Raw genomic sequence first — 27,749 nt, forward strand, 5'->3', positions numbered from 1 at the left:
CTTCCATGCCGTCAGAGTCAGAAGGCCCTGCTCTACAAGAGGGTGTATGCGACCCTCTGGATCTAGAAGGATTTCCTCGAAAGAGGGAATTAAAATTGGGAAATCCACGCTCATTTCCAGGATGGTTGGGAACCAAGCTTGGGACTTCCAAAGTGGTGTTATGACAACCATGCACTGTTTGTAACGTCGAGCATGGAGAAGAAGGCGAGGTAGCATTGCAAAAGGAGGGAACGCATAAGGTGCTAGGTTCCTCCAATCTTGAAGAAAGGCATCCACTTTTAGAGCTTGAGGATCTGGTCTCCAACTGAAGAAATTCTTCAGGTGGGTATTCAGACGGTCCGCAAATAGGTCTGTTTTGAAGGGTCCCCATCTGGACTGGATGGCTAGGAATACCTGCCTGTTCAGTCTCCAGTTGCTGGAGTCTCTGAAATTCCTCGAGTACCAATCCGCTGCCTCGTTCTTCAACCCAGGAATATGTTCCGCAATAACTGAAATACCTTTGCTCAAGCAATAGTCCCACAGGCCCTTCGCTAGATCTGTTAGATCTTTGGAATGTGGGCCACCCAGTTTGCTGACGTAGTGAACTGCAGAGACATTGTCCATCCGTAGAGTCACACAGCATTTCATTGAATCTTGAGTGAAACAACGAATTGCGAATGAACCTGCTAGTAATTCCAAGCAGTTGATATGTAGTTCTTTCTCCTGAGGAGTCCAACGTCCTCCCGTTGAGGAGTCTCCACATCTCGCTCCCCATCCTTGTAAACTCGCATCTGATTCTATTATCAGATCTGGTTCCTCCCCAAAAAAGGCTCTCCCATTCCATGCCTCTACGTTCTTCAGCCACCAAAGAACTTCGACTCTCGACTCTTGGTCCAGAGAAATCGATTGGGAGTAGGAGAGGTTGGATCTCAAAGATCTTGTTTTTAGTCTTTGGAGTGCCCGATAATGTAACGGGCCCGGGAAGATTGCCTGAATTGTGGATGAAAGGAGGCCCAGAATTTTGGCCAGTGGTCTCAAAGGGAAAACTTTCAGAGTCAATAGTTTCCTGAGTTCCTTCCTCACTTTCCTTACTTTGTCGGAGGGAAGCCGTAGTTCCGATTGTACAGTATCCACTAGGAAGCCCAAAAACTGTGTTTGTTGGGATGGAACTATGCATGATTTTTTCATATTGATAATGAAACCCAAGTGTTGTAGGAGGTGAATCGTAAGGTCCGTATGAAGTAAGACGGTTTTCCTCGACTGAGCCATTAGGAGTATATCGTCGAGATAAATGATTAGTCTCACTCCCCTTTCTCTTAGCCATGCGACAATGGGTCGAAGTACCTTGGTGAAACACCAGGGGGCGGAGGACAGACCAAAGGGAAGGCTGCAAAATTGGAGATTTGCATAATATTAGCCTCCGTGTCCTTAATAAAATCCAGATTTTCTGCCCAGCAGGCTGTGAAAAATCTAAATTGCACCACACAGACCTCGGTATTACATGTATTTTTTTCTTTGTCATTCATTTATTTACCATACTCAATCATTTACGTCACTGTGAACTTGTTTCCCATTTTTTTAAATCAAAATCTCCCACTATCCTGTTCTAAAAAGTTGGAACGTATGATGCACGTTAGCATATATGCCAATAGACCCGATTCAGGCAGGAGACTACCGATTTTGAAAGCCAAAAATGGTTTCACTCCTGAAATTGCATTTTCTACAATAGAAGTCAATGGGGAGTTTTCATTCTCCCGATTTTTTATTTTAAATCCCCCACGTCCCTGTCCTAAAATGTTGGCATGTATGACGTTAGTGGTACTAAGCAAAATATTACCACTGTGCAAAAGCCAAAACCTATAGGGTTTGTCAATGCTCGATAATTCTTTACCACAATTATGGTTTTGTTTCTCCACGACAAATTGAGCAACTGTAACTTAAACGAAAAAACATATATATCCACTGAAAGCGGATCCTCAGGAGCCCATTCGCTGGCATCGGCCTCATCCATTCGAACTCAGCTGCTCTGCGTGCTGCTGCTTCAGCCTGTGGACCCCGTGGTAACTCCGAGTCAACAAAGCTCACCCTGCGATGTCGGACTCGGATACAGCGCTGTGATGAGGCGATGCTGAGATTACCATGATCAATTGTGCACAGAGATGGTGAAGTTAAAAGATAACCTGAGGGAACGCAATGCACAAACAAATGCCATATTATGTTAAGTAATTTGCACAAGTTATAATGTATATTTTGTAACCCGGTCTTTTTGTTATGTGGGGTGTGTTTTGTTTCTCACCTTTTTTTTTGCGAAATAGTGCACTTGTATTTTGGACGTCTTTCTAATGGCATGCTTGTATTTTATGTTTACTTCAGTACTGGCAGAACTGACAAAAGGAGAGGTGATGATCCTTGACTTTCTGGAAGGTAAGTCTCGTTGTTGGGAAGGTTAGCATATACGCAGGTAGCATTTAGTTGATTTAATAAGCACTCAAGATACACGAGTTTCGTTCGTGGGCTCGTACACGGCAGTACTTTAATTACAGGAGGTTCGGTTGTAGTGTTTACCATGCTCGTTTTTTCCTGCGTTCGCTTTATTCCCGTTCTTAAGTTTTCTGTTCGATCGCAGTTGCTATTGTATATCCTATTATGCTCGCATACATCTTTTTCTTTTTTATTCCAATTATCCCCCACAACCCTCCATATCGCCTTCATTTTCATTACTATTCTGTTATTAGTTAATCTTCCCTGGGCTTCTTTCTCACGCCTTTTTGATTATTCTTTAGCTTTCTTTCTTATCTAATCCCTTCTTGTTCGCTTTTAGCCTTTCGATTTGCAAGAGCTCTCAAGTCTGAAATATCCGTGCAGAAGTAGCTCATTCAGTCCAAGCTATTTATTTGCATTCAGGGAAATACAGTCCTGAATTACCTTCAAAGTCCACAAAATACCTTCGGATCGAGTTCGCGCTATATAACTCTTCATTTAAAAAAAAACCGCAGAATGTGGACGAGATGAATAGCTGATGTAATGAACTGAGTGAAAACTATGAGCTGTGCTGCTATCTTCTCTCATTCTATTATTCTGTTTCTACATATTGCTCCAAAGTACATTTCCAATATAATTAACTCCATTCAGTAAAACATGTGAAGGTAATCCATTCAGTGATTTAGTGCCTGTTTATATACACATGGTTTACATCTTGTACATCCCACGACTATCCAGTCATTGGCCTTTGTGCAGCTCACACAAAGCAGTGGTCATGTTTGACTGTTGCTATTGTGAATCTTTGTAAATGTGTGTGAAAGAGGTAAACGGTTGCCAAAAAACGGACAAGGCAGGGGTATAAGATAATACAGTGCTTATAGGTGAGTGGGTGCGCATTTTTTGGGGGTAGTGAGCTGAAGGAGTTTCGAATAAGTGCATTCAGCAGAGTGGGAAGAAGGTGTTCAAGAGGAAAGTGATAAGTTGTAAGATATGCAGATGGACGTGGTGTGGAGGACATAAAGGGGGTGCATGCCTAACATTACAGCAGTAATAATGTTTAATTCACAGTCTCCCAATTTCCAATGTTAATTATTTGCAGTAAAGTAATTGTTACTTATTCATTTGTCTTACAGAGTAACAACCATTGACAAAGCCAATAATAGTCCTGGCTGGTTTTAGGTGTATGTTAGTTGTTGTGTATTACATCTAGATGCAACAACAGAATGCTCAGAGAGACACCAAAAGAGCGGTTTGGTGTGAGACCCTGGAAATCACAGAAATGTAGTTTTTGTTTAGGCCACGTCCCTTTTAGATAACCTCCCTATCTTTTTCATCCCATTGAAAGGCCTGGCATCCAGTTCACAATCCATGCACCCTGGGCTCATGGGCCGCATGTCTAAAGACCTGCAATCCATTTAAAGCTCTCTCAATAAATAGCTTATCCCCTCTGGAGGGGTCTTGCAGTTTAGGTCGAATGGTTCCTAAGAGGAGCAGGGTCAGTACAGATTTGCATAAAGCGGCTATTGCCTGGAGTGGCATAGTGGGTGAAAAACTTAGACTGGAATGCGGCCCGAGCAATTGCCAGTGGCTGAGAATAATGTGAGCTTTCCATCCATCACCTTGTTGTTGTATCACACCATGTGATTACAGCATTCCGATTAGCACTTAAGATACATGTATTCATCTTTGTACCGAAAATATGACATATGGCTAACAGAACCTAACAAAAGATTACATCACCTTCTTGTTACAGTAGACTCGCAGTCAGCAGTGGGGAAATCTAGCCTTGAAAATATCTAGGTGTGTAGAAATATCTGTGTGTGTGTGTTTGTGCGTGTCTGATTTATTTATTTATAGATACTTATATATATTTTATTTTTATTTTTTAGCACTCAAAAAACAAAGGTTAAAGTAACTTTATAGTTATGAGAAATGTTCAGAAACAACTTAATGTTTAAACTCTAAAGACACAGAAATTCACCGGATATAGTTATGGTTATCTCAAATAAATATAACTTGTGTCCTTAGGTAACTATAATTCGTGCCCACACCATGGACCGTTTTCTCATCAATAATTTAATTGCAAATGTTGCAGTGATATTATCAATGATGTCATTGAAGATGTCATGAGTGATGTAATATGTTGATTAATTAGTAGTGCATGGCGAGGACGTAAGTTATAGTTACCATAGAGCACGAGTTACAGTTACTTGAGATAACTATAACTGGTGAATTTCTGTGGATAGGAGTTTAAAACGTTAAGTTGTTGCTCAACATTTCATCGAACCATAGAGCTACTTTAACCTTTTTTTCAGTGAATTTTTGGGAATTTTTAACGTAAAGTATTTTATTACCATATGTAAATCAAACCCCCTGCCGCTCACACCCAAAGGCTGTGCGTTTCAAGGAGTTGGCTGCAGAGCCTGGCATTTTCAAAGCCCCCGCCCTCTGGGAACAGACACGATTCCTGGGGAGGGAGGCCGTCACCACCAGGCCTATGTGGTGTCCCTACCAGGTATCCCTACCCTGCCCCTTATGGCTTTTTTGTGTGTGTATTTTTTTAGGACTCTAACTGAGTCCCAAGTAATAAGATGACTGCTACCACTTCTTGTTGATGTGGTGGCAGCCAATCAGATCTCAGAAGAAGATCTGATCTGTCAGATCCACAGACTTTCCTTGTCCCTAGCTATACAAAGCTTTTGAGCATTAATTGCCCAAAATCTACTTTAAGGATTTACACCAAATTACAAAAAGCACTCTTTCTGGACCAAGATTTACCTTTCTGCCAAATTTGGTGTAAATCTGCTCAGTGGTTTGGGCTGTAGCGCTGTCTAAAGTTCCTATGGAAAAATGAATAGGGAAAATGTGTTTTGGGACCCCCTTTTTGTCAGCCCCAGTTTGACGGATCACCCTGAAACTTTCCATGCACCAGCTAGTCAAAATGTCGCACTTCCTTAGAACGTTTTGTAGAAATTTGTCAATTGGGACCAAAGTTATAAGCAACACAAAAAATGCATGTTTTATGGAAGCCCAATATTACCTATAACTACCCAGTGGCAACTGCCACTGGGAAAATAATTTTATATATATATATATATATATATATATCGATAGACATAGTGTTTATTGAAGGAATATTCTTAGAGGTAATGAATGATATTGATTGCCCATATAGCGTGAGTTCTGATGCAAATTATTCCAGCAGTTAACTGCATTATAAATTAAAAGCACTAGATGTGAGGGAGGGTGAACATGAGTTTGATAATTGAAACATTTTGGTGTACTGTTGTTTATAAGCAGTAAATAATAACTATTCATGCACTTTGCAAATAAGAGTCAATATGTTGTGGGTTTGCATTATCAGAGTAGTGTGAACATGAAGTAGGACACCTGTAACTTAGTAACAAGTATATTTAATGGCAGATTACCTTTTGTAAAATCCAGTATTTTTATTTGTAAAGCGCAAACTAATCACCCCTAAGGGTCTAAGGCACTGGGGGCTGTCGGGGAGATTAAGTGAGCTATTGCCCAGAGTTACATGGTGCTGAGCTGAGCTGCCGCCGGCACGGGGATTGAGCTGTGAGCTCTGCACACTGGAGTCAGCTGCTCTAGCCCCTGCGCCACACCTCTCCTCTCGTGTACCTGTAGTGATGTGCTCTAATAAAATTGGGTTTTGTAACAGTTTTCAGCACGAGATTGTACTCAAGTGGTTCATGTTTGACAGATCAACAATAAAAATCTTGTACAAGAATATAAAATACTTCATAACATACGTCAAAGGAAAATAGATCAAAATAAATAAAAGCCAGCAGTTTCGATAAATACATAATGGACATTTAAAATATCAATAAAAACATTAGAACATTCTTTAAGATAATTTCACAAGTAAACCCAGAGCAGATACAAATATTTGATAGTGATATTAACAAGTTATGTCTGATAGACCAGGCCACAAAACGGAATTTGGATACAGCGATCACTGTCACACTCGAAGAATCACTTTTACAAATCTTAGAAGCATTTATTCGATTTGTTATTCTCAAAAGACGACATAGGAGCACAGTCCACCTAGCTCTAGGTCTGGCATATCTAGGGCAGAAAAATAGCAATTGTTCCTCAGTTTCATTGAGGAGCATACATGATTGGCAACAATTAGGCCTAGGATTTGCAGGGTCCCAAGATGATGTGTACACAGCAATTGGCAAGTTCCCATACCTGCACTGCAGAAAGAGTGTGCAAGCATGCGCTGATCGAATATAATCTAAATAGTCCTCTGTCTTAGGCACAGACTTGTGCAATAGAATGAGCATCGTAAAGCTACCTATAAGGCTGAGTGATTAATTCTAATCCGTAATACTCTCCCAATATCTTAATTTAACCACAGTACCCGCTGTGGGTGAGATAGCAAATGGGTCTTCCCACAGGTTAGCCAGGCCCAGATCACACAATTATTTTTTAACATAAGCCGGCCACTTAATCTTCTTAGAACATTCTTAAGAATATCTACAAGTCCCTCTTTAAAGGGACACAATTATTCAGTAACTCTAATGCGAACACAATAGAGCAGTGGCCTTAAAGTACCTCTACCCAGTCCTGTTCGGGCTCTGATGAAGTTGTTCTTACTAGTTTCCAACGGACCCATGTGACAATAGTCCCATAGTTCTGCACCATATAATGCAGCACTCCTTGGTTGTGTTTTATAAATCGCCACTGCAGGAAAGATCAGGTACCAAGATACCTTTTTGGCAAATCTCGGAATTTGCTCCAACTCTGTGGGTTAGAAAATGCAAGCTTTTAAGGAAAAGAGGGACCCATGATCCTGAGTCTGCCAAATGAATCCCCAAGTAATCAAATTCCTTGACCCTTTCTAGAATTTCACTTGCCAAGCTTATAGTGCACCTCGCCCACATTCCCCTAAATAAATTCATCTCCTTTGTTTCGGAAGCATTGATTTGAAGGCCATTCAAGGGAGAAAACAGACTAAATCTCTCCACAAGGTTTTGTAGACCAACCCTAGTTATGGCCGGCAGGAGACTATAATTTTTATTTTTCAAAAACCGTTATTAGAAAAGATTGCACAGCATGGTTACATAGTTCCAAAATAGCAAAGGATTAAGCACTGCAATACATTGCATCACAGCAGAGATAGTTGCAAACTCATGTCACATTGGAGACAATGCCATGGAGAGTTGTCAGGAAGCCACCAGAGAGGTGATAGCAGATGACCGGAGAAGGCACCATGAGTAGAGGGAGCAGGTAGAGGGAGTGAAGGGCCGTGAATGAAAGGGAGGCAGCTCATGGACTAGCACCGGTGGCCTCCGCGGGCGGAGTGCCGGGGGGGGGGGGGGGGGGCGGTGAGCCTGGGAGAAGTCCCAGGATGCTGGGGGTCATGTCTTGAGCGGTAGGAGACGAGAGGGCCCCATATGTCCAGTGGATGAGACCTAGCTGGCAGAAGATCTCAGAACTCAGAGAGGAGGGTTTGGTAACGGGACGCATCCTCGAGCCAGAGGGCCGCACTAGGTGCAGGCCTGCGACCCCAGCACATAGAGACCCTACGCAGCGCGAGGACCAGCAGCATGGCAGTCAAACGACGAGATGCGTCTGGGCAAAATCTAACGAAGCCTAAGAGGCAGATCACAGGGTCAGGTTGAAGAGGTGTCAAGGTGATATCGGAGATAATTGCACACACCTCACTCCAGTATGCTGAGACCCGGGGGCACAACCAGGCAAGATGAGAAAAATCAGCCGGGGCGCGGAGCACCACATGCATCTGTCACTTTCTATAAGACCCAATCTATAAAACTGGGCGGGGGTATGGTACAGCCTATGTATGTATTTGAAGTGTATGAGACGCAAACGGTAGTTGGGGGAGAGGCGTTTTATCTGAGTACAACAGTGCAACCAATCCACTTGAGAGATCTCGATACTGAGGTCCTCGCCCCATGCAATGCGCGCCCGGTCGGTAGAGATGGAGGACGCTGCAATTGTGTGAGCATAAAGTTCAGTAACCTATATCTTGGGAGAGGAAGAGGCATAAAGAAGATCAAGAGTGACCAACAAGGGAGGAGGTTGGGGAAAGGTGGAGTGGAGCTTCCTGCAGACAGCCCAGAGTTGGTAATATAACAGGGTGTCCATGGGGCCAGAGTCGGTGGCCAGCGAAAAAAAAGTATCTCCAGGATACAGGTCCGATATTGTGGAGAGGCCTAGACGAGCGGCATGTTTGACCATCCCCGACGACTGGTGAGGAGGAAAAGCAGGGTGATGAGCAATAGGCATAGTGTTAGCGGATAGCGTATCAAAGCCGGAAATCTAATGAATTCCCTCCCAAGTCCAGCACAAGGTTTCAGCCGCGTCAATTTCCATGCGTTGACGTTTCGCCGGGGCGAACAGTGCAGTTGTGAGCAGCCATGGGGCAGTGAGGTCGGGCTCCACCGCAACATGGGGTTGGAACGGAGAAGGGTGGAGCCAGAAATGGAGAAAGCTGGCCAGTGCGCTAGGAGCATAGAGCTTTAAGTCCGGGGCTCCCAGTCCTCCCTGCGACATCGGAAGAGTCAAGCTGTTGTAGGGGATCCTGGATTGCCGTCTGGCCCAAACCAGGGTAATAAGCAAAGAGCGAACCTTTAGAAAAAAATGAGCGGTGAGAGGAATAGGGATGTTAACGAAGAAATATAAGAACTTCGGCATCACCATTTTGGCACTCGCTATGCGCCCGGCCAACGAGAGCGGCAGCCGTTTCCAAAGAGGGATCTTGGACTCTAACCAATCTACTGCGCGGCCAAAGTTAGCTCTCCAGAGTTCATCCACGTCTCTGCTTAACCAGACACCCAGATACCTAGTGAGCTCCGAAGCCCACACAAAAGGGTAATCGGGATCAAAGGGAGTTGTGGCATCCGTGAGAGGAAATAATACTGATTTATTCCAATTATCTGGATGCCAGAATAGCCACCAAAACGTATCACCTCACAGACAAGAGGACTGAGATTCTCCTGGGGGTGACGAACATAAAGAGTGATGTCATCCGCATACATGGAAACCAGTAGAGCCCGAGCCGCAAAACCAATGCCTCTCTGGGTATGATGCTGCTGGAGACGAGCTGCGAGAGGTTCCATAGCGACAGCGAAGAGCATGGGAGAGAGCGGGCAGCCCTGTCGAGTACCGCGCCTGATAGGAATGTGTTCGGAAATCTGTCTGGTGATACGGAGACAGGTGGTGGGAAGAGTATACAGAAGTAACACCTTACGTATAAAAACCTGATTGAAGCCCAGGCGGGGAAGGAGATAAAACAAGGAGGGCCATTCCAAGGTGTTGAAAGCCTTGGTGGCATCGAGCAAAGCTGCCATTGCCGGAAGCGATGGATTGATTTGATGAAGGACGGAGAAAATGGTCAGGAGGTTGTGAGAAGTGGCGGGACCAGGGATAAAACTGGACTGGTCACGACGGGCTATGAGTGGCATGAGCGGAAGTAGACGGGAGGCAAGTAGCTTGGCAAAAATGTTGTTGTCTGTGTTGATGAGGGAAAGGGGGCGGAAGGAGTCTCTCTGCTCGGGGGCTTGTCCGCCTTGAGAAGTAGGCTTAAGAGTGCCTTACGCAGTGATGGGGCGAACCGGCCCGTTTTAAAGGACTCGTACATGGAAAAGGCCGGAGACTATCATTGGCTAAAAAAAGAACCAGAACTTTCTGACCTACAAGCATAGGGAAATTGTTATCTCGTGCCATCTTCCAGTCTAGTATCTGTAATTGGATACTGCTTCTTTTTCCGGCCCAAACCAGGGGAGACATCATCCTGTCCAGTTCCTTAAAGATTTCTTTCTTTATGGGACACATATCATTTAGCAATGTATATAAAAATCGCAATAGGGGTACCTTTTTGGCTCCTGCAATCTTCCTCAGAATCGACCTTGGTAGAGTGTTCTAGATGTGCAATGAACCTCCCAACATCGAAGTGACTCTCCCCATGTTATAGATTAGTTGTTTTTAGGTCTCGCCTGAGCCAGCGCATACGCTGGTCTGCGAGACTTTTTAGTAAATGGGGTTTTCAAAGTGCTACTCCACGCTTTTGCTGGCCTAGCGCTTGGGGTTACGCGCGCGTGCACGCGCCAGCTTTCACTGTTCGAGGCGCCATCAGGACCGCAATCCGTTTCAGTTCTGTTGCTGATCACTTGCGCGCGCCCACACAACTCCCGTTCATGGCCGCAAGTCTTGTTTAAACAAACATTACCGGCTTGTTTGATATTCCAGGCTGGTTGCCTAGAAGTATTAACAATAGAACTCCTCTCCGTGCTTCCTTCAGCGTTTTTTTACAAGCCCGCAAGTGAAACCGCCCATCACTATTCTCAAATCCAAAACGTTTTTCTTATTTCTTGGTTGTCGAAGGATTACAGCAATTTGATGGTCAAAATCAACCTGACCAAGAAGTGAAAACATACGTTGGATTTGATTTAACAACATATGTCAGCGGAATCCAGCACTTCCAACCTGACGACCACACACCAGGGCTTGATTTGGAATGCAGTAAGACGAAAAATGTAAGTGTATCGACTATGGCCTTTTCTGATGGCCTTTCAACCTGTATCTTCAGCGTTAAAGTCCGCGATATCTCAGACTTCTAAAAAACAACTTTACCCTTAGCACTCGCAAGTAAATTAGCTTGGGCAATGTCATTGTTTTTAGTAAGCGTAAACTGCTGTCTTTTTTAACTAGTTCATGCACGCTCTGCAAAGAGCAACTACTTCACAAAATTCATGTATGCCATGGGTGTTTTGTAGTTTGTAGCGGCAATTTGGTGAAGCATCACTGACATTGTGTAATATCCTACTCTCCAGCGAATCCTTTAAAAAGCCATCACGCTGTTTCCTTTTCTTGAAATAACTTGCTAGATATTCATTATTACTATTACTTGGACGATAACATTTTATAGGCTTAGCTGATCGCTAACCAAAATGGGACCGCGTATGTAGATAATTCACCCAGACAGCTAAACGGCTTATAAGTATTCCTGATTGACATCTAAATGTGCAATGCGCACGCATCAACTTATTCACATTGGATTAACAAGCACATTGGAGCATTAGGATAGCAAGAGGTTCTATTTAAAAGGGTCTCTCCCCTTTTTTCTCTCCTCTAGATAAAGAAGTAAACTGGGACAAAGAAGAGGTGCTCATCCAGACTTTGGGCTTTTCCCCTAAAGTAAGTGTTGTTCTTCACAGAAAGGATTTCTTCTACCTCTATTCAAACTCTGATCATACATTCCATTGACCCAAATCCTTTTTCTTTTTAGACGTCACTTTCTCGTAGATTGTGGGTATTGTCGGAAGCTTTATTTGATCTCTTCGACGGTTTTTGGCTGAAAATTGGTGCATCCTTTGCAGGTTAAGGACAGAGGTAACTATATTGGGACTTGTGACGTTGGAGTATGAGTAAATGAGTGTGTTCTATCAAGGACTGGGTTGAATTACAGCTCACCCTGTTTTTAATTTTGTTATTGAGAGCAAATAGATGTTAAAATATCGCAATTGTCCCTTTGGTGATGCAAAGCCAACAGAGTTGGTTGGCTATTAGATTTGCAGAGCGTTCATGTTTCCAGTCATGGAATTTCCATTTATTTAAAACTTGTTATGAGGTCATCTTGTCTTATTTGGTTCAACTGAAGCAAACTGAGACTACAAATCCCAGGTATGACAGGTTTAATAAAGTACAAAAATACAGTGTGCTGGTGTTTTTGTGTTGCTTGAGGGTCACTTACCTTGGCACTGCAGCATACCTTGATGGTTTTGGGAATTGCGTTTTACTGGGATCCATGTTTTTGATCCTCTGTGACTTTTTGTTGTTTTTTCCGTTTATTCGAGACAATAGATTCTTAATTAACATATGTAGTTTGTATTGAAAGCTCTATGGTAAACTTGCTGAGCTGTTCGGATAATGAAACAAGCATTGGCATAGCCAATAGGTCTCTCCTTTGGGACCTTATAAGTGTTTAACCATGCAACAATTAATGTTGTTGCCCCTAGGATATCGTGCTGCATAACTAAATACTTATAAGGTCCCAAAAGAGAGACCTATTGTCTATGCCAATGCTTGTCTGGTGTGTGAGCTATCTGCCTGCCTAGGCATCTAAATTAGTCTAATTCCCAATGTAGGCCCAAGTCTAGGTACAGCTCCACTGGCATCCTTGGACAAACTGAAAAAAGGGGAACAGACTTGATTTTAACAACTGAGGCCGAAACAAATCATTCCAGTTCCTGAGGAAGTACTGGGCTAGAGTCTTGGGGTTGTCATAAGTAGACAAGTATATAGTTTGCGTACATTCATACAATGTGAGTGGTGGTGCCTACCATAATGCTCCAGTCTCTGAATGCTGTCCACACTTGGACTCCGGCCTGAACCCAGTGGATGACCATCCCCCGCTTGGTGATCAGTAGGCCGTTGCTGTGTTTCTTTTGATTGAAATGAGAAGTTCCTTCACATAAATTAACAGAGCTAGTAATGGCGAGGGCGGCATAGGCAGGGTTATCATGACATGAAGATGGCAAAAGATGTGGCACCTATAGACTGCTATTGTAGTGCAGGTCCATGCCAGGTGTGCATAATCAGCTTCCGGATAGTGGCTGTGAGCTCATGTCGTGCCTGATCCAAGGACAAAAGAGTGTAATGTCCGTGTGTTAGACGGGGACCCTGAGGGTCGGCCGGGTACTGAGGGAGAGATCCCCGAGGGGGACCGTCTCCGGTGATCGTACAGACAAGTTACCTCCCTCCCCACAAACAGGCACCACACCAAGTCGAGTTCAATGCTTTATATAAGGTTCTTAAGGCAAGGATATCAGCGATACAGGATATCTCGGACCCGGGGGTCCTCTCACTTCTAGTCTCTGTAGGGAAAGGGGGTAGCGGGACAGTCTTGGTACCGGATCGGTACAGGTAGTGGTAAGGGGCGAGCTCACAATCCTCGAGCTGGAGGGTCGGTGGATCGGGCCGCGGCAGCGCCAGCAGGCCAAGTCGATGGTTTCACGAGGCAGAGGGCCGCGGCAGCGCCAGCAGGCCAAGATGGTAGTCTCACAAGGCAGAGGGCCGCGGCAGCGCCAGCAGGCCAAGTCGATGGTTTCACGAGGCAGAGGGCCGCGGCAGCGCCAGCAGGCCAAGATGGTTTCACTAGGCAGAGGGCCGCGGCAGCGCCAGCAGGCCAAGATGATGGTTTCACGAGGCAGAGGGCCGCGGCAGCGCCAGCAGGCCAAGACGATGGTTTCACGAGGCAGAGGGCCGCGGCAGCGCCAGCAGGCCAGTCACGGATGAGTTCTTCTCGGGTCTCTCGACTCCAGGATACAACTGCCTTCCTGGTCTGGCACTGCCCCAGTTATAGGTCTGGTCCCCTTTGATGTCCGGACCCTCGCGCCTGGGGGCCGGGAGGTCCGGGATGAGGGAGTCCAGACACCCAGCAGGGGGGTGGAGCCAGCGCCCAGGGCGGCCGGGGGTGATCGACACCTGGCGGAGGGGAGCCGTTGACGATTCCTTCTCCCATTGATTTGCCAAGTGGTCACTCTGCCTCCTGGGGGGAGGTTGGTGCCCCGATGTCGGGGCCGGCCGGGCCCAGGGTTAGGGTCGAGTTGAGGCCACGCGGCCTCGTGCTGCAGTGCCCCAAGATGGCGGCCGGTTCGATGTCGTGGTGTGGATGGTGACCCGGGCCAGCTGGGTCCGGGGCTGGTGTCTTGTAGTGGAGGGATTGCAGGGTACTTCGGGTGGTCGTTTAGGGACTCTGGCTGGGGATGCAGGGAGAGCCAGGGTCCAGGTCCTACTGCGGGGAGGGGGGGCAGCCCGACCATGCGGCCTGTCCAACATGCGTCCCCCCCAGCTGAAGGCGGGGAGAGTCAGCCATCTTCCTGGGGACTCTCCTCGCTGAGGCGGAAAAAGCGTGACAGGCCGTCGGCGTTGGCGTGGTCCTGGCCTGGACGATGTTCCACCGTGAAGTCCATCCCCTGCAGGGAGATGGACCAGCGCAACAGCTTCGGGTTTTCCCCCCGCATTTGCATCAGCCATTGCAGGGGTCGGTGGTCTGTTTGCACCCGGAAGTGGGTGCCGAAGAGGTATGGCCGGAGCTTCTTGAGTGCCCAGACTACGGCGAAGGCCTCTCTCTCAATGGTGCTCCAGCGCTGTTCTCGGGGCAAGAGGCGTCTGCTGATGAAGACCACCGGATGGTCGACCCCTTCGGCGTTGAGTTGGGAGAGGACGGCCCCCACACCATGATCGGAGGCGTCCGTCTGCACAATGAATTCCCGGCTGTAGTCGGGAGCCTGGAGCACGGGGGCCGTGCACATGGCGGTCTTTAGTTTCTCGAAGGCCGATTGGCAGTCCAGGGTCCAGTTGACGGTTTTGGGGCCCTTTTTGGAGGTGAGCTCTGTGAGGGGCCCCACGATGCTGCCATAGTCCTTCACGAACCGCGGGTAGTATCCGGTGAGCCCCAGGAAGGCCCGGACCTCCGTTTGGGTCGTAGGGGGTTGCCAGGCCTGGATGGCAGCAATCTTGAGTTGGAGAGGAGCCACTAGCCCGCTTCCCACTTGGTGTCCTAGGTAGGTCACGGACCCTTGGCCAACCTGGCACTTGCTGGCCTTGATGGTGAGCCCGGCTTGCTGGAGGGCGTGTAGAACCTCCCGCAGGTGGCGGAGGTGGTCGGTCCACTGGTGGCTGTACACAGCAATGTCGTCCAGGTAGGCGGCGCTGAAGTCTTCCAGGCCCGCCAGTACCTGGTTTACCAGCCGTTGGAACGTGGCCGGGGCGTTTTTCATGCCGAAGGGCATGACTTTAAAGTGGTAGTGCCCGTCTGGGGTAGAGAAGGCGGATCGTTCTTGGGCCCGAGGGGTGAGGCCGATCTGCCAGTAGCCCGCTGTTAGGTCGAAGATGCTCAGGTAGCGGGCGGCCCCCATCCGGTCAATTAGCTCGTCGGCCCGGGGGATGGGATGAGCGTCGGTCCTGGTAACTGCATTCAGTCCCCGATAGTCCACGCAGAACCGGAGCTCAGGGGCAACGCCCGGGGCGGCCGCCTTGGGAACCAGGACGACTGGGCTTGCCCAGGGGCTGTCTGAGGGTTCGATCACTCCCAGGGTCAGCATTTTGGACACCTCGGTCTGGATGCAGGCTCGTACCCGGTCTGGTACGCGGTATGCCCGGTGTCGGATAGGAGGGCTGTCCCCGGTGTCCACATCGTGGAGGCACCAGGGGGTGACTCCGGGGGTGAGGGAGAACAGGGAGGCGAACCGCCTCAGGAGCGTTTGGCAGTCTTGGCGTTGCTCCGGGGACAGGGCCTCGGAGAGCTGGACCCCTTCCACTGAGCCATCCTGCTCGAAGGCCCTCAGTAAGTCCGGAAGGGGTTCGGAGTCTTCTTCTGTCCCATTATCGGTAGCCATCAGGAGGCTGAGCTCGGATCGCACAAAATGGGGTTTTAGCCTGTTGGCATGGAGGACCCGTAGGGGGTTCCGGGCAGTCTCCATGTCGATTAAATAGGTGACGGGCCCTTTGCGTTCGATTACCTTGAAGGGCCCGGACCATCGGTCTTGGAGTGCACAGGGTTCAACCGGGGACATCACCCAGACCTGTTGTCCCGGTTCGAACTCAATGGAGGACGCGTGCTGATCGTACCACCTCTTCATGTCCTCCTGACTGGCCTCGAGATTGGCTTTGGCGGTGTCTCGGAACTGCCGGGTCTGGTTGCGGAGAGCCAGGAGGTACCTGTAGATGTCCGGGGGAGTTTTCTGGGGAGGCTGCTCCCAACCTTCCTTGACTAGGCTGAGGGGGCCCCGGACGGGGTGCCCGTACAGGAGTTCAAATGGGCTGAAGCCGAGGGACTTCTGCGGGACCTCCCGATAGGCAAACAGGAGGCAGGGAAGTAGCACGTCCCACTGGCGTCGAAGGGGTTCTTCTAGGCCCATAATCATCCCCTTGAGGGTGCGGTTGAACCTCTCGACCAGTCCGTTTCCTTGCGGGTGATAGGGGGTCGTGAATTTGTAGGTGACCCCGCATTGTTGCCAAAGAGACTTCATATATCTGGAGATAAAGTTCGTGCCCCTGTCACTGACGACCTCCCGGGGGAACCCCACCCGGGAGAAGATCCCCATCAGGGCCCGGCCCACCACGGGGGCCGTCACCGTCCGAAGAGGGATGGCCTCGGGATAGCGAGTGGCGTGGTCTACGAGGACCAGGATGAACCGGTGTCCTTGGGCTGTTCGAGGGTCGAGGGGCCCCACAATGTCTATTCCCACTCGTTCAAACGGGGTGGTGACGACAGGAAAGGGTTGCAATGGTGCTTTGGTTTTTCGGCCACTTTTTCCGCTGGCCTGGCAGGTGGGGCAGGCCTTGCAGTGGTTGGTGACATCCTTTCGCATGTGGGGCCAGAAAAAATGGGTCACCAGGCGGTCGTAGGTTTTATCCTGCCCCAGGTGTCCGGCAAGGGGGACATCGTGGGCTAAGTTCAGGAGGAAGTCTCGGAAGCGAAGGGGCACCACCAGCACCCGACTGGCCCCTAGTTCCGCCACTTTCTGCTCGCTGTAGAGCAGGTCTTGGTCCCAGTAGATCCAGTGGGCCCCCGAGGTATCCCCGGTGCTCTGGGCCAGGGCTTGCTGCCGGAGTCCTTCGAGAGAGGGACAGGTTTTCTGTTCGGCCCGGAATTGTTCCTGCGTGGGGCCTCCCTCCTGCCGCCATTGTGCCAGGTCAGGGACGTCCCGAAGCTGGTCGGATCCTTCTTTGGTTTGGGTCAATGGACTGGCTCCTGGGGCGGCCTCCTCTGGGATGAGCGCGGGAGGAGGTTCTGGCCACTCGGGCTCTTCTGGGCTGGGGACCGCGCGGGCGGTCATGGACCGGGTCGTGACGCAGACCCATTCGGGGAGGCCAAGCATCCCCAGGTGCTCCCTCCGTTCGACAGCTGCCCATGGAGAGCTTTCAAGGTCGTTTCCTAGGAGGCAGTCCACGGGGGCATCATCGCGGACAGTTACCTTTAACATCCCTGTTACTCCTCCCCATTCGAAGGGGACGCAGGCCATGTGGCATAGGCTTTCGGAGTTGTCGGCTGATCGGACAGGGCAAAGAATGTTCGGCAAGATTTGGTCGGGAGTGAAGAGGTGGCGTCGGACCGCCGTTACACTGGCCCCGGTGTCGCGGAGGGCTTCTGCCCGGCGGCCATTAATGTTGACCCATTGACCGTACTTCTGGGTGTTGGCGGGAAGGGGGGCCCGCGGAATCATGTCTCTCTCCCCTAAGCAGACCAGTGCCATGGCGGCGGGCGCCCATTCAGAGGGATCGGTCTCGTACTCTTCTTGGTCTTCCGGGATTAGTTCTTCCCCTAGGGCCGCCGCTGCAACTTGGCGGGGGGTAGTGTTCGGATTCTTTGGGCAGTTGGGATCACTGGCGTAGTGGCCGGGTCGCTGGCACCTGTGGCACGTAATGTTGGCCCGGAAACCGGCCCGGACGGCAGGGCTTCCTCGGCCAACCGGGGTCGAGGGGTTTCTGGGGGGTGACGAGGGGCCGGGGTCTCTCCCCCGACCCTGACTCCCTCCTCCCCCTCGGGGGCGATACGGTCTGGATAATTCGCTGGGTGCGTTCCGGCCAACTCGGGTGCTTTCCCACCGGTCGGCTTCGACGGCGAGTTGTCGAGGGTCGGTTAGCTTACTGTCCAGGAGGTGTTGCCGGAGCTCCACGAAGCAGTTGTTCGACAGGTGTTCCCATACGATAAGGTCAAAGAGTTGTTCGTAGGTGGTTACTTTGTTGCCCTTGATCCACCCCTCGAAGGCTCGGCTAAAAAAGTTCACGTACTCCACCCAAGTTGTACCCGGAATCCGTTTGCAGTCGCGGAACCGTTGGCGGTACATCTCAGGTGTGAGCCCGTATCGAGTGAGGAGGGCGGCCTTCATGTGGTCGTAGGAGGTCATCAGCTGGTCCGGGAGTTGCAGCAGGGCGTCCCGCCCTTCGTTGACAAACCTCCCCCATAATCCGGCTCCCCAATCGCTTCGGGGAATCCGGTGGGAGGTCATTGCCACCTCATAGGCTTTAAACCACTGCTGTATATCATCGTTCTTGTGGTATTCCCGGATGACATCTTTGGGGATGTGAACCTTGGGTTCGGTCGAGGCAGACGGGGTCGGTCGTTCGGGGAGCCCGAGGTCTTTATTCTGTTTCTGGATCTCCAGTGCTTTGAGATCGCGCTCATGTTCGTACTCTAGTTTCTTTTCCTCTAGCTCTCTCTGTCTTTGCTTGTCTTCTCGCTCTTCCTTGAGCCGTAAGTGTTCCGGGGTTATTTTTTGTTCGGCCAGCTTGAGTTCTCCATCCAAGCGAAGTCGGGCTAGTTCTAATTCGTGGAGTCTGGTTTTTTCTCTTTCTCGGATCTCTTCCAGGGAGAGACCCGCTCTTTCTTTAGTTGGTGCGGGGCTCGTTTCGGTCGTTTGTGTTCGGGGTACGGCCGTACCCGTTTCCGCCCAGGCTTCTAGGGCTCGTTTGAAGTCTTCCTTCGTACTCAGACCCGTGGTTGGGAGACCAAGTTCCATGCAATATTGCTTCAGTTCTCGGTGGTTGTAGTCTTCCAATTTTTCCATCTGGAATTTCTCCGTTGTTCCGCTCTCTGTTGTCATGGTGGTCGTGTGTCGTGGGTCGGGTGACTTTCTGTACGATTATGCGTAGGTTCGGATCCCGTCGCTGGCCACCAATGTTAGACGGGGACCCTGAGGGTCGGCCGGGTACTGAGGGAGAGATCCCCGAGGGGGACCGTCTCCGGTGATCGTACAGACAAGTTACCTCCCTCCCCACAAACAGGCACCACACCAAGTCGAGTTCAATGCTTTATATAAGGTTCTTAAGGCAAGGATATCAGCGATACAGGATATCTCGGACCCGGGGGTCCTCTCACTTCTAGTCTCTGTAGGGAAAGGGGGTAGCGGGACAGTCTTGGTACCGGATCGGTACAGGTAGTGGTAAGGGGCGAGCTCACAATCCTCGAGCTGGAGGGTCGGTGGATCGGGCCGCGGCAGCGCCAGCAGGCCAAGATGGTAGTCTCACAAGGCAGAGGGCCGCGGCAGCGCCAGCAGGCCAAGTCGATGGTTTCACGAGGCAGAGGGCCGCGGCAGCGCCAGCAGGCCAAGATGGTAGTCTCACAAGGCAGAGGGCCGCGGCAGCGCCAGCAGGCCAAGTCGATGGTTTCACGAGGCAGAGGGCCGCGGCAGCGCCAGCAGGCCAAGATGGTTTCACTAGGCAGAGGGCCGCGGCAGCGCCAGCAGGCCAAGATGATGGTTTCACGAGGCAGAGGGCCGCGGCAGCGCCAGCAGGCCAAGACGATGGTTTCACGAGGCAGAGGGCCGCGGCAGCGCCAGCAGGCCAGTCACGGATGAGTTCTTCTCGGGTCTCTCGACTCCAGGATACAACTGCCTTCCTGGTCTGGCACTGCCCCAGTTATAGGTCTGGTCCCCTTTGATGTCCGGACCCTCGCGCCTGGGGGCCGGGAGGTCCGGGATGAGGGAGTCCAGACACCCAGCAGGGGGGTGGAGCCAGCGCCCAGGGCGGCCGGGGGTGATCGACACCTGGCGGAGGGGAGCCGTTGACGATTCCTTCTCCCATTGATTTGCCAAGTGGTCACTCTGCCTCCTGGGGGGAGGTTGGTGCCCCGATGTCGGGGCCGGCCGGGCCCAGGGTTAGGGTCGAGTTGAGGCCACGCGGCCTCGTGCTGCAGTGCCCCAAGATGGCGGCCGGTTCGATGTCGTGGTGTGGATGGTGACCCGGGCCAGCTGGGTCCGGGGCTGGTGTCTTGTAGTGGAGGGATTGCAGGGTACTTCGGGTGGTCGTTTAGGGACTCTGGCTGGGGATGCAGGGAGAGCCAGGGTCCAGGTCCTACTGCGGGGAGGGGGGGCAGCCCGACCATGCGGCCTGTCCAACACCGTGTATAATATAGTCAATGTAAATAGTTATAGTGTAACAGTGAATGATTGTAGTTGGGGAGATGGTATTAGTTTGTGAGAAGCAGTAGTACCATTGATCATCAGTCAAAGCACTTCTCAGATCCCTATTGCTCCTAGTCACCAGTGAGCTAGCCGCAGCGTTGGAGATCTGGGATATCATTGCACTTATTTTGTTTTTTGTAAACAAACTTTATTGGGGTTTATAGAATTTCCAAAAGATCATCACTACATCACATTTGGCATGTACTCGAATAAGAAGTTGCTGGGCTCTGATATGTACAACTCCGCAGTACAACAACGTGAAATAGATTCCGGTCCTTGCTGTGCTCATCAAACCTCCCTCAGTTATACAATGGTCAGGGTTCATTTGTGTTCAGTCCTTGGATTATTATATACATCGACACACCCAACTTCAAACTCCCACCCGTCAACTACCCCACCTCCCTTACCTCCCCCTCGGCGTGTCACTTATATACAGATTGCACATTTGTGATAAGCTTTTGGGTCACGCTGTGCTTTGCAATTGTCAGAGGTATCCCTTTAGGAACCCTTGGCCTATGAGGACGGCAGTGCACTATGATTGCTAACCACCGCTCCGGGGCTATTTGGTGGTCCGGGGCGTATAGGGCCTAATTCACCCCTACCGGTGGCTCTCCAATCGATTCTTCATCTTCAGCATCGTCTGGGACCCAGAGTAATACAACTAGAGTTTCCCATGCTCTTGCTGTTTCCAGCGACTTCTCGCTTTTCGATCGTTTTGCAATTTGCATCCTAATTATCCCTTGACACTCTGCCCACTTAATAAGTTATTTCTTCCATCTGGTTATATTTGGACCTTGTTTTGCTTTCCAGTGCATGGTTATATCTCTTATGGCTAGTACTAAGCCAATATCTATGAATTTACTTGTGACTTTGTTTTTCGTTGTGTGTGGGAACCAGTGTAACAGGCAGTATCGCTGTGATGCCTCGATGTCCCTGTAAGTGATGTCTGCCAACAGCCTAGTTACTTACCTCTTACCAGAAGCTACCCAGCTGTGGGCAATCCCAGAGCATATGGCTAAATCCAACTCCCACCCTATTGCATTGCAGGCAAGCCACCTCTTGAGAATCAAAATACTGATTGATCTTCTCCAGGGTAAGATACACCCTTTATAAGACATAAAAATAAAGCAATTTGAATCTGGCGTTTCTGGTGCTCTTCCAAGCCCTCTCTACTATCTCCCCCCATGTTTTTTCTGGAATAATCTCGCCGATGTCCGCTTCCCATTTTAATCGCAGCAGCTCCGTTAAGGGCAGCAATGTTTCCCGGGTTATTCACCTGTATATACATGTGGCCGCCTTAACCGGCCCTGCCACCATTACCAGATACTGACATCCTAATGACGTCAGTGGCTCAGTGAGTCCCTCCCCCCAATGCTTTTGCACGGCCGCAGTGAGGGCAGAGTGTAATAGGAAGCCCCACCTGGGTAAGTCATATCGATCTTGCAGATCGTTGAACGGGATCACGGGGACCTCCTCATATAGATCACCTAAAGTAGCTACCCCCTGCTCGGACATCATTGAACTTTGTTGTGGCCCGCTTGACTGGTGAGAATGCCTCAAGTCTTTTTGGTTCCATCAGGAAGTTAGATAATTTACATTGCGTGGTATGCTGTAATCTAAAATATAGATAGATAGATGTCTAGTGGCAAGACCTCTTTTAATTCTTTGATCTGCTCTAGTGTCCTAAAAGTGCAATTTGTTTAAGTGTCCCTTTAAGTTTGCCAGTCCTGTTTCACTCAGTTGTGCCTGTGCCAGACCTTCCTATGCAGTGTGTGGGTTGACCAGGCAGTGGTATCTATTAGGCATAAAGCTGTTTAGTGCAACTGCTTGCTGCCAGTCGATGCCAAACCTAGACCAGCCATGCCACCGTGTTCACAAGGCCTTCACGTTTTGTCACTGAGCTAGCCAGTATAGTGGGGAGTCAGTAGAGTGACACTAGTTCCACATAAGTTGCTACCCCAAAATAATGTTGGGAACCATCCTTTTCTGTATGGAAGTGTTGTATCCAAACTTAAGCATGGCTGTTTACTACCCCAAATCAGTTCAATTAGTTAGGTCCACACTGTTTCAAAGAAAGGCCTGTCTAACTGGATTGTAATGTTCTCAAATAAATATAAAACTCTTTGAAGAACGAGCATGTTTGAGAGCCTCCCACCCGGCCAATAATGGAGCTATCCATCTTTCTATTGTGTTCTGCTGTCCAACTATTGCTGGGCCATAATTCACTCTTTCAATAACCTCTTTAAACTTTGTGTACATTCATGACCATGTATTTAATTGACTCCTCTTGCCATTGTAGTGGGTAGTCTTAATTCTAGCATGGTAAAGCCGCATATGGGAGTTTGATTTAGTCCAATGAATCTGCAGTTTAGAGAGAGAATGCCATAGTGTATACATTCTCTGATAACAGGTGAAAGATTATATTTGGGGTATCAAATGTATAGTAAGATTTCGGAAGCGTAAAGGGAGAGTATATGTCTTTTATCACCTAGTCTGAGCCTGCTATTGCAGAGGTTTTCTCTCTGCATACAAGCAAGATGCTCCGATGATAAGGCATATAATAGAGGGTATAACAAGCACTCTTGTTTGGTACCTCGAGATGTATTGATACACTGCACTAGTCATCCATTTATTCTTCTGTGGACTCGGGGTTCTCGAGACAGTGTAGTAAGTCACAATTCTCTCTCTCACTCCTGTTATTCTCAACTTTGTAATTTGGAAGGGCCACTGTAGTGATATGAATGCCTTTTTTTAACATATTTTACACCTTATTGAATTTACAAAGTGCCACGTCGCACATGAGCTTGGATTTAACCAATACATAGACAGTGCAGCAGAGAACGAGTTAGGAGCGAGATCCCTATTCATATAAGGTACATTCAGAACCCAGGCTACTGCCTGTGCAAGACATTAGTATTTTGGCATCCTCAAGATATTATGGATCTATTTTGGGTTGGTTTTTAGTCAATGTCCATCTGCTACATTAAAGTCATAAAACAGCCCCAAACAGCCCTCCCCCTCTCTCTTTTCTGGCTCACCATAATTAAGTTATAGCAGGCCATAGGCTTGACTCATCACCGATCTGTCCCTTGTCAGGGGTCTTAATCGGTAGGGCGCATTCCTTATTGCCAGGTCTTGTGACTAGTGGGGGGTGGGGGCTGACCACAGCTACTTGATAGAGGAAGGAGACGCGTGTGCTATATGCGTTGTGGGATAGAGGGTTCGATTGCTTTAAGTGCCTCCAGCATCAGATCCCATTCCACGGAGATCTGTATTTTCCGTAGACCCCTATATTCTTCTCTCCTGATGGCTGAACTTTCTGCACTGCCCCTACAGACCGCCTCTCCCTGCCATGAAAATATTGTTGGGGGGGGGGCTGACTTCCACCTCATAGTCATTGAGCGCTTTGCTATTAGTAGGGCAAGGTCAGCAAATCTGAGCTGTAGCTTCTGTGTCTTTGGGCAGCAGTAGAGGCCCAAAAAGAACTGCTCCGCTGTGTCCCAGTTTGCGATACCTGTTATGTTTCCTATCATATTTGCAATTTCGGACCAGAACCTACCTAGGCGTGGACACGTCCACAACATGTGCATTATGTCCGCATCTTCTACCTGGCATCTTGGGCAGCAAACCTGGGCAGTGGGATGCATGCAGTTAAGACGATGTGGAGTGAGGTAGGCCCTATGTAGGATCATGTATTGCATTAGCTTGGATTTGGCATTAAGGGATACTCTTTTAGGGTATTCCAAAAGAGAGGCCCAGTCTTAGTCCGATAGGTCCCTGCTCAGGACCCTCGCCCATTTCTCTCTAAGTGTCTTGAGGGGGTTTCTACATGTGTCCATATACCCCTATAAAGCCATCTAAGCAGGTGGCGTCCTTTACCCATAAGGTACACTGCATGTGCCAGCTCATGTGTTGGAGGCTCTACACCAGATGGTGCCCAGTGCTTAACCTATCTGACCAGTGCTGCGTGCAACAGAAAGTCGGTACGTGGGACCCCTTGTTCCTGGGAGAAGTTCTCGTGGTCCATCATCATTCCGTCTGCAAATAGTGCTCACACCATGGACACCCCCTCCTGTGTCCAATTGAGTATACTAAGCCTAGGGACCAAACCAGTGGGTGTAGGGATTGCCAACACGGGGGTTTAAGGGGCATAGGGTAGTGTTTGGTTCGAAAATTGTAGCGCCCGCTTCCAATAGGTGAGTGCTGTGAGCTGCAATAGGGGAGTCTCAGAGGGGATTTTACTCTGCGGCAATAATAAAGTTTGAAGAGTACTGTAGGGTAGGAGCCATTGTGTGTAGCCCAGTTCATGTAGGTTGAGCCCCACCAGCCAGTACGATAACCATTGCAGTTGACTGGCATAGCAATAGGCTCTAAAATCCGGCACCCCCAATCTTCCTTTGTCCGCCCCCAACTGTAATTTGGCCAGGCCCACCCTTCTGTGACCCCTCCCCCAAATGAGTTTGGTGAGCACTGTGACCAATGTTTTAAAAAGGGAGGTAGAGCTCAATACTGTTGAGTTTGTGAAAAAGTATAAGAGGCGCGGAAGCATGACCATTTTGGATATAACTATTCTGCCCATAACTGAAAGGGGCAGTGAAACCCAAAAAGAAATCTGGGATCGAAGCGCAGTAATCGCCTTCATCAGGTCGCCCTCTAACCTGTGTTGTGGGGATCTGTATATTTGAATACCTAGACATTTGAAGGTGTTTGGCGCTACTGTAAGGGTTAGGTCATCTGAATGCCTTTTCTGCATCCAGAAACATTGCTACTGCCAGTAAGTCAGGGTCACATTGGTGCAGGATAGAGAAAAGTGTTCTTAAATTGTGAACCATGGATCGACCAGGTATGAACTTGGCATATTCAAAAAGAATCATACTCTCAGGTACAAAAGGAGTCTTCTGGCTATAATTTTAGCCAAAATGCTTGTGTCTGTGTTTAGAAGTAAAAGTGACCTGCATGATGAACATAAGGAGAATTGTTTCCCAGATGTTAATAGCACTATTATGGCCCCGTCTATAACACCAGCGAGAGGATCTCCGCTTTTTGTTCTTCTTCAGACAAATCAAGAAGGTGTAGGCCATAATGTCGGTGCATTCTTTAGAAAATTCTGCTTTTAGGCCATTACTCCCAGGAGCGTTGCCATCCGCTAAGGACTGTATGTCCTTTTATATCTCTTGGATCGATATGTGTTGCACATTCTAGCCTAACTAGTGCAATACCTCCTAAAGTACTGAGTGAGGGTCAGCTCAGAACCATAAAAGTGAGACTTAAACAGCTGTTTATAGTATTTAGTAAAAATATCCAGCCATGTTTTTGTGTTCCTCTCATCTCCCCCAAGCATTTCCTGTGCGGCTCTGTACTGTTTCAGAAGCTTGAGTGTCAATTCTGGATGGTAGTCTTTCCCCCATATTGTCTATCTGTGGAGTATTTATGCAAGTGTTGTAATCTCTTGATATTCTGCTTCTCTAAAATCTGATGCACACAAAGGCAACCTCAGTTTTGATAAGTCTCATGGAGTATTCATCCTCCAGTTCACGAAGGTACCTCGCTAGCTGTGTCAAAGTGCTTCTGATCAATGTCAACACCCCTGCTGCTTGCTGATACATACACCTCTGATAAAGGTTCATTCAGTAAAAAATATTCTGTTACTGCTTGCATCACCTCCTTGAATACTGGATCTAGAGCTTCTGATGGAAACCTTGAGGTTTTGCATCTGTTGAGTCTGTCAGGCAGATGATTCAATAGTATCACAGGGGAAAGAATTTAATGAATAACTTTACCCACAACAGCAAGGAACTCTTCAGCATCGTTAAAGAGCTCTCCAACCCCAGCGCCGGAAACAACGACATCACACCCTCGCAAGACCTCTGCGACTCATTCGCCTCATTCTTCCACCGCAAGATCGCCGACATACACAACAGCTTCGGCGCACAGACCACGCACCCAACCACCGAACCAACGCCCCCCACCACCACCCTCTGCAACTGGACCCCGGTCAGCACCGAAGACACCACCCGCATGATGAACACCATCCACTCCGGATCCCCCACCGACCCCTGCCCCCACCACGTCTTCAACAAGGCCGACTCCATCATCGCACCCCAACTCCGAGACATCATCAACATCTCCGTCACCACCGCCACCTTCCCGGAGAACTGGAAGCATGCCGAGCTCAGCGCCCTCCTGAAGAAACCAACAGCAGACCCCACCGACCTCAAGAACTTCCGCCCCATCTCGCTCCTCCCTTTTCCTGCCAAAGTCATCGAGAAGACCGTCAACAAAGAGCTCGACGCCTTCCTCGAGACGAACGGATCCCTCGACCCCTCACAGTCCGGTTTCCGAGCTAACCACAGCACCGAGACCGCCCTCATCGCAGCCACCGACGACATCAGATCCCTGCTCGACAACGGGGAAACAGCTGCCCTCCTCCTCCTGGACCTCTCCGCAGCGTTCGACACAGTTTGCCACCGCACACTAATACAGCGCATCAGCAACACCGGATTCCAAGAGAAGGCACTGGACTGGATCATCTCGTTCCTCACTGGAAGAACCCAGAGAGTCCGCCTCCCCCCGTTCCGATCCGCGGCAACCGAAGTCATCTGCGGCGTACCTCAAGGATCATCGCTCAGCCCCACCCTCTTCAACGTCTACATGAGCCCCCTCGCAGCCATCGCACGCCAACACAACCTTAACATCATCTCCTACGCTGACAACACCCAGCTGATCCTCTCCCTCACCAACGTCCCCGCCACCGCCAGAGCCAGCCTACACGAAGGAATGAAAGACGCCGCCGAGTGGATGAAGAACAGCCGGCTGAAACTGAACTCAGACAAGACGGAAGTCCTCATCCTGGGACCATCCCCCTCCGCCTGGGACGACTCCTGGTGGCCCCCTACCCTGGGCACCACCCCCAAGCCAACGGACCACGCACAAAATCTGGGCTTCATCCTGGACTCCTCCCTCTCGATGACCAAACAAGTCAACGCCGTCTCGTCATCCTCTTTCAACACCCTGCGCATGCTCCGGAAGATCTTTCGATGGATCCCCACCGAAACTAGGAAGACGGTCACCCAGGCTTTCGTCACCAGCCGACTGGACTACGGGAACACCCTCAACGCAGGAACCACAGCCAAACTACAGAAAAGACTCCAGCGCATAAAGAACGCCTCCGCTCGACTCGTCCTGGACATCCCCCGCCACAACCACATCTCCGCCCACCTGAGAGACCTGCACTGGCTCCCCATCAGCAAGAGGATCACTATCAGGCTCCTTACCCATGCACACAAAGCTCTCCACGACCTGGGCCCCAAGTACCTCAACAACCGCCTC

The 27,749-nt window shown here is 49.4% G+C and overlaps 1 protein-coding gene across 4 annotated transcripts in view; it reads left to right on the forward strand.

The window, feature by feature from the left end:
* The first annotated feature begins 2,293 nt into the window (after nucleotides 1-2,293).
* METTL5 (methyltransferase 5, N6-adenosine) overlaps nucleotides 2,294-27,749 on the forward strand; it is a 151,555-nt gene continuing 126,099 nt past the window's right edge. Inside the window, exons 1-3 of one of the 4 annotated variants that reach the window (XM_078681600.1) lie at nucleotides 2,294-2,403; nucleotides 11,585-11,646; nucleotides 11,755-11,841. The gene's annotated coding sequence lies outside the window, so the exon portion shown is untranslated. Of the gene's footprint in view, nucleotides 2,404-11,584; nucleotides 11,647-11,737; nucleotides 11,842-27,749 lie in introns of all 4 variants that reach the window. The other 3 variants (XM_078681599.1, XM_078681601.1, XM_078681598.1) reach the window with 3 other exon arrangements.

This window comes from Lissotriton helveticus, chromosome 3_1 (genome assembly GCF_964261635.1).
Source record: "Lissotriton helveticus chromosome 3_1, aLisHel1.1, whole genome shotgun sequence".
Lineage (NCBI taxonomy): Eukaryota > Metazoa > Chordata > Amphibia > Caudata > Salamandridae > Lissotriton > Lissotriton helveticus.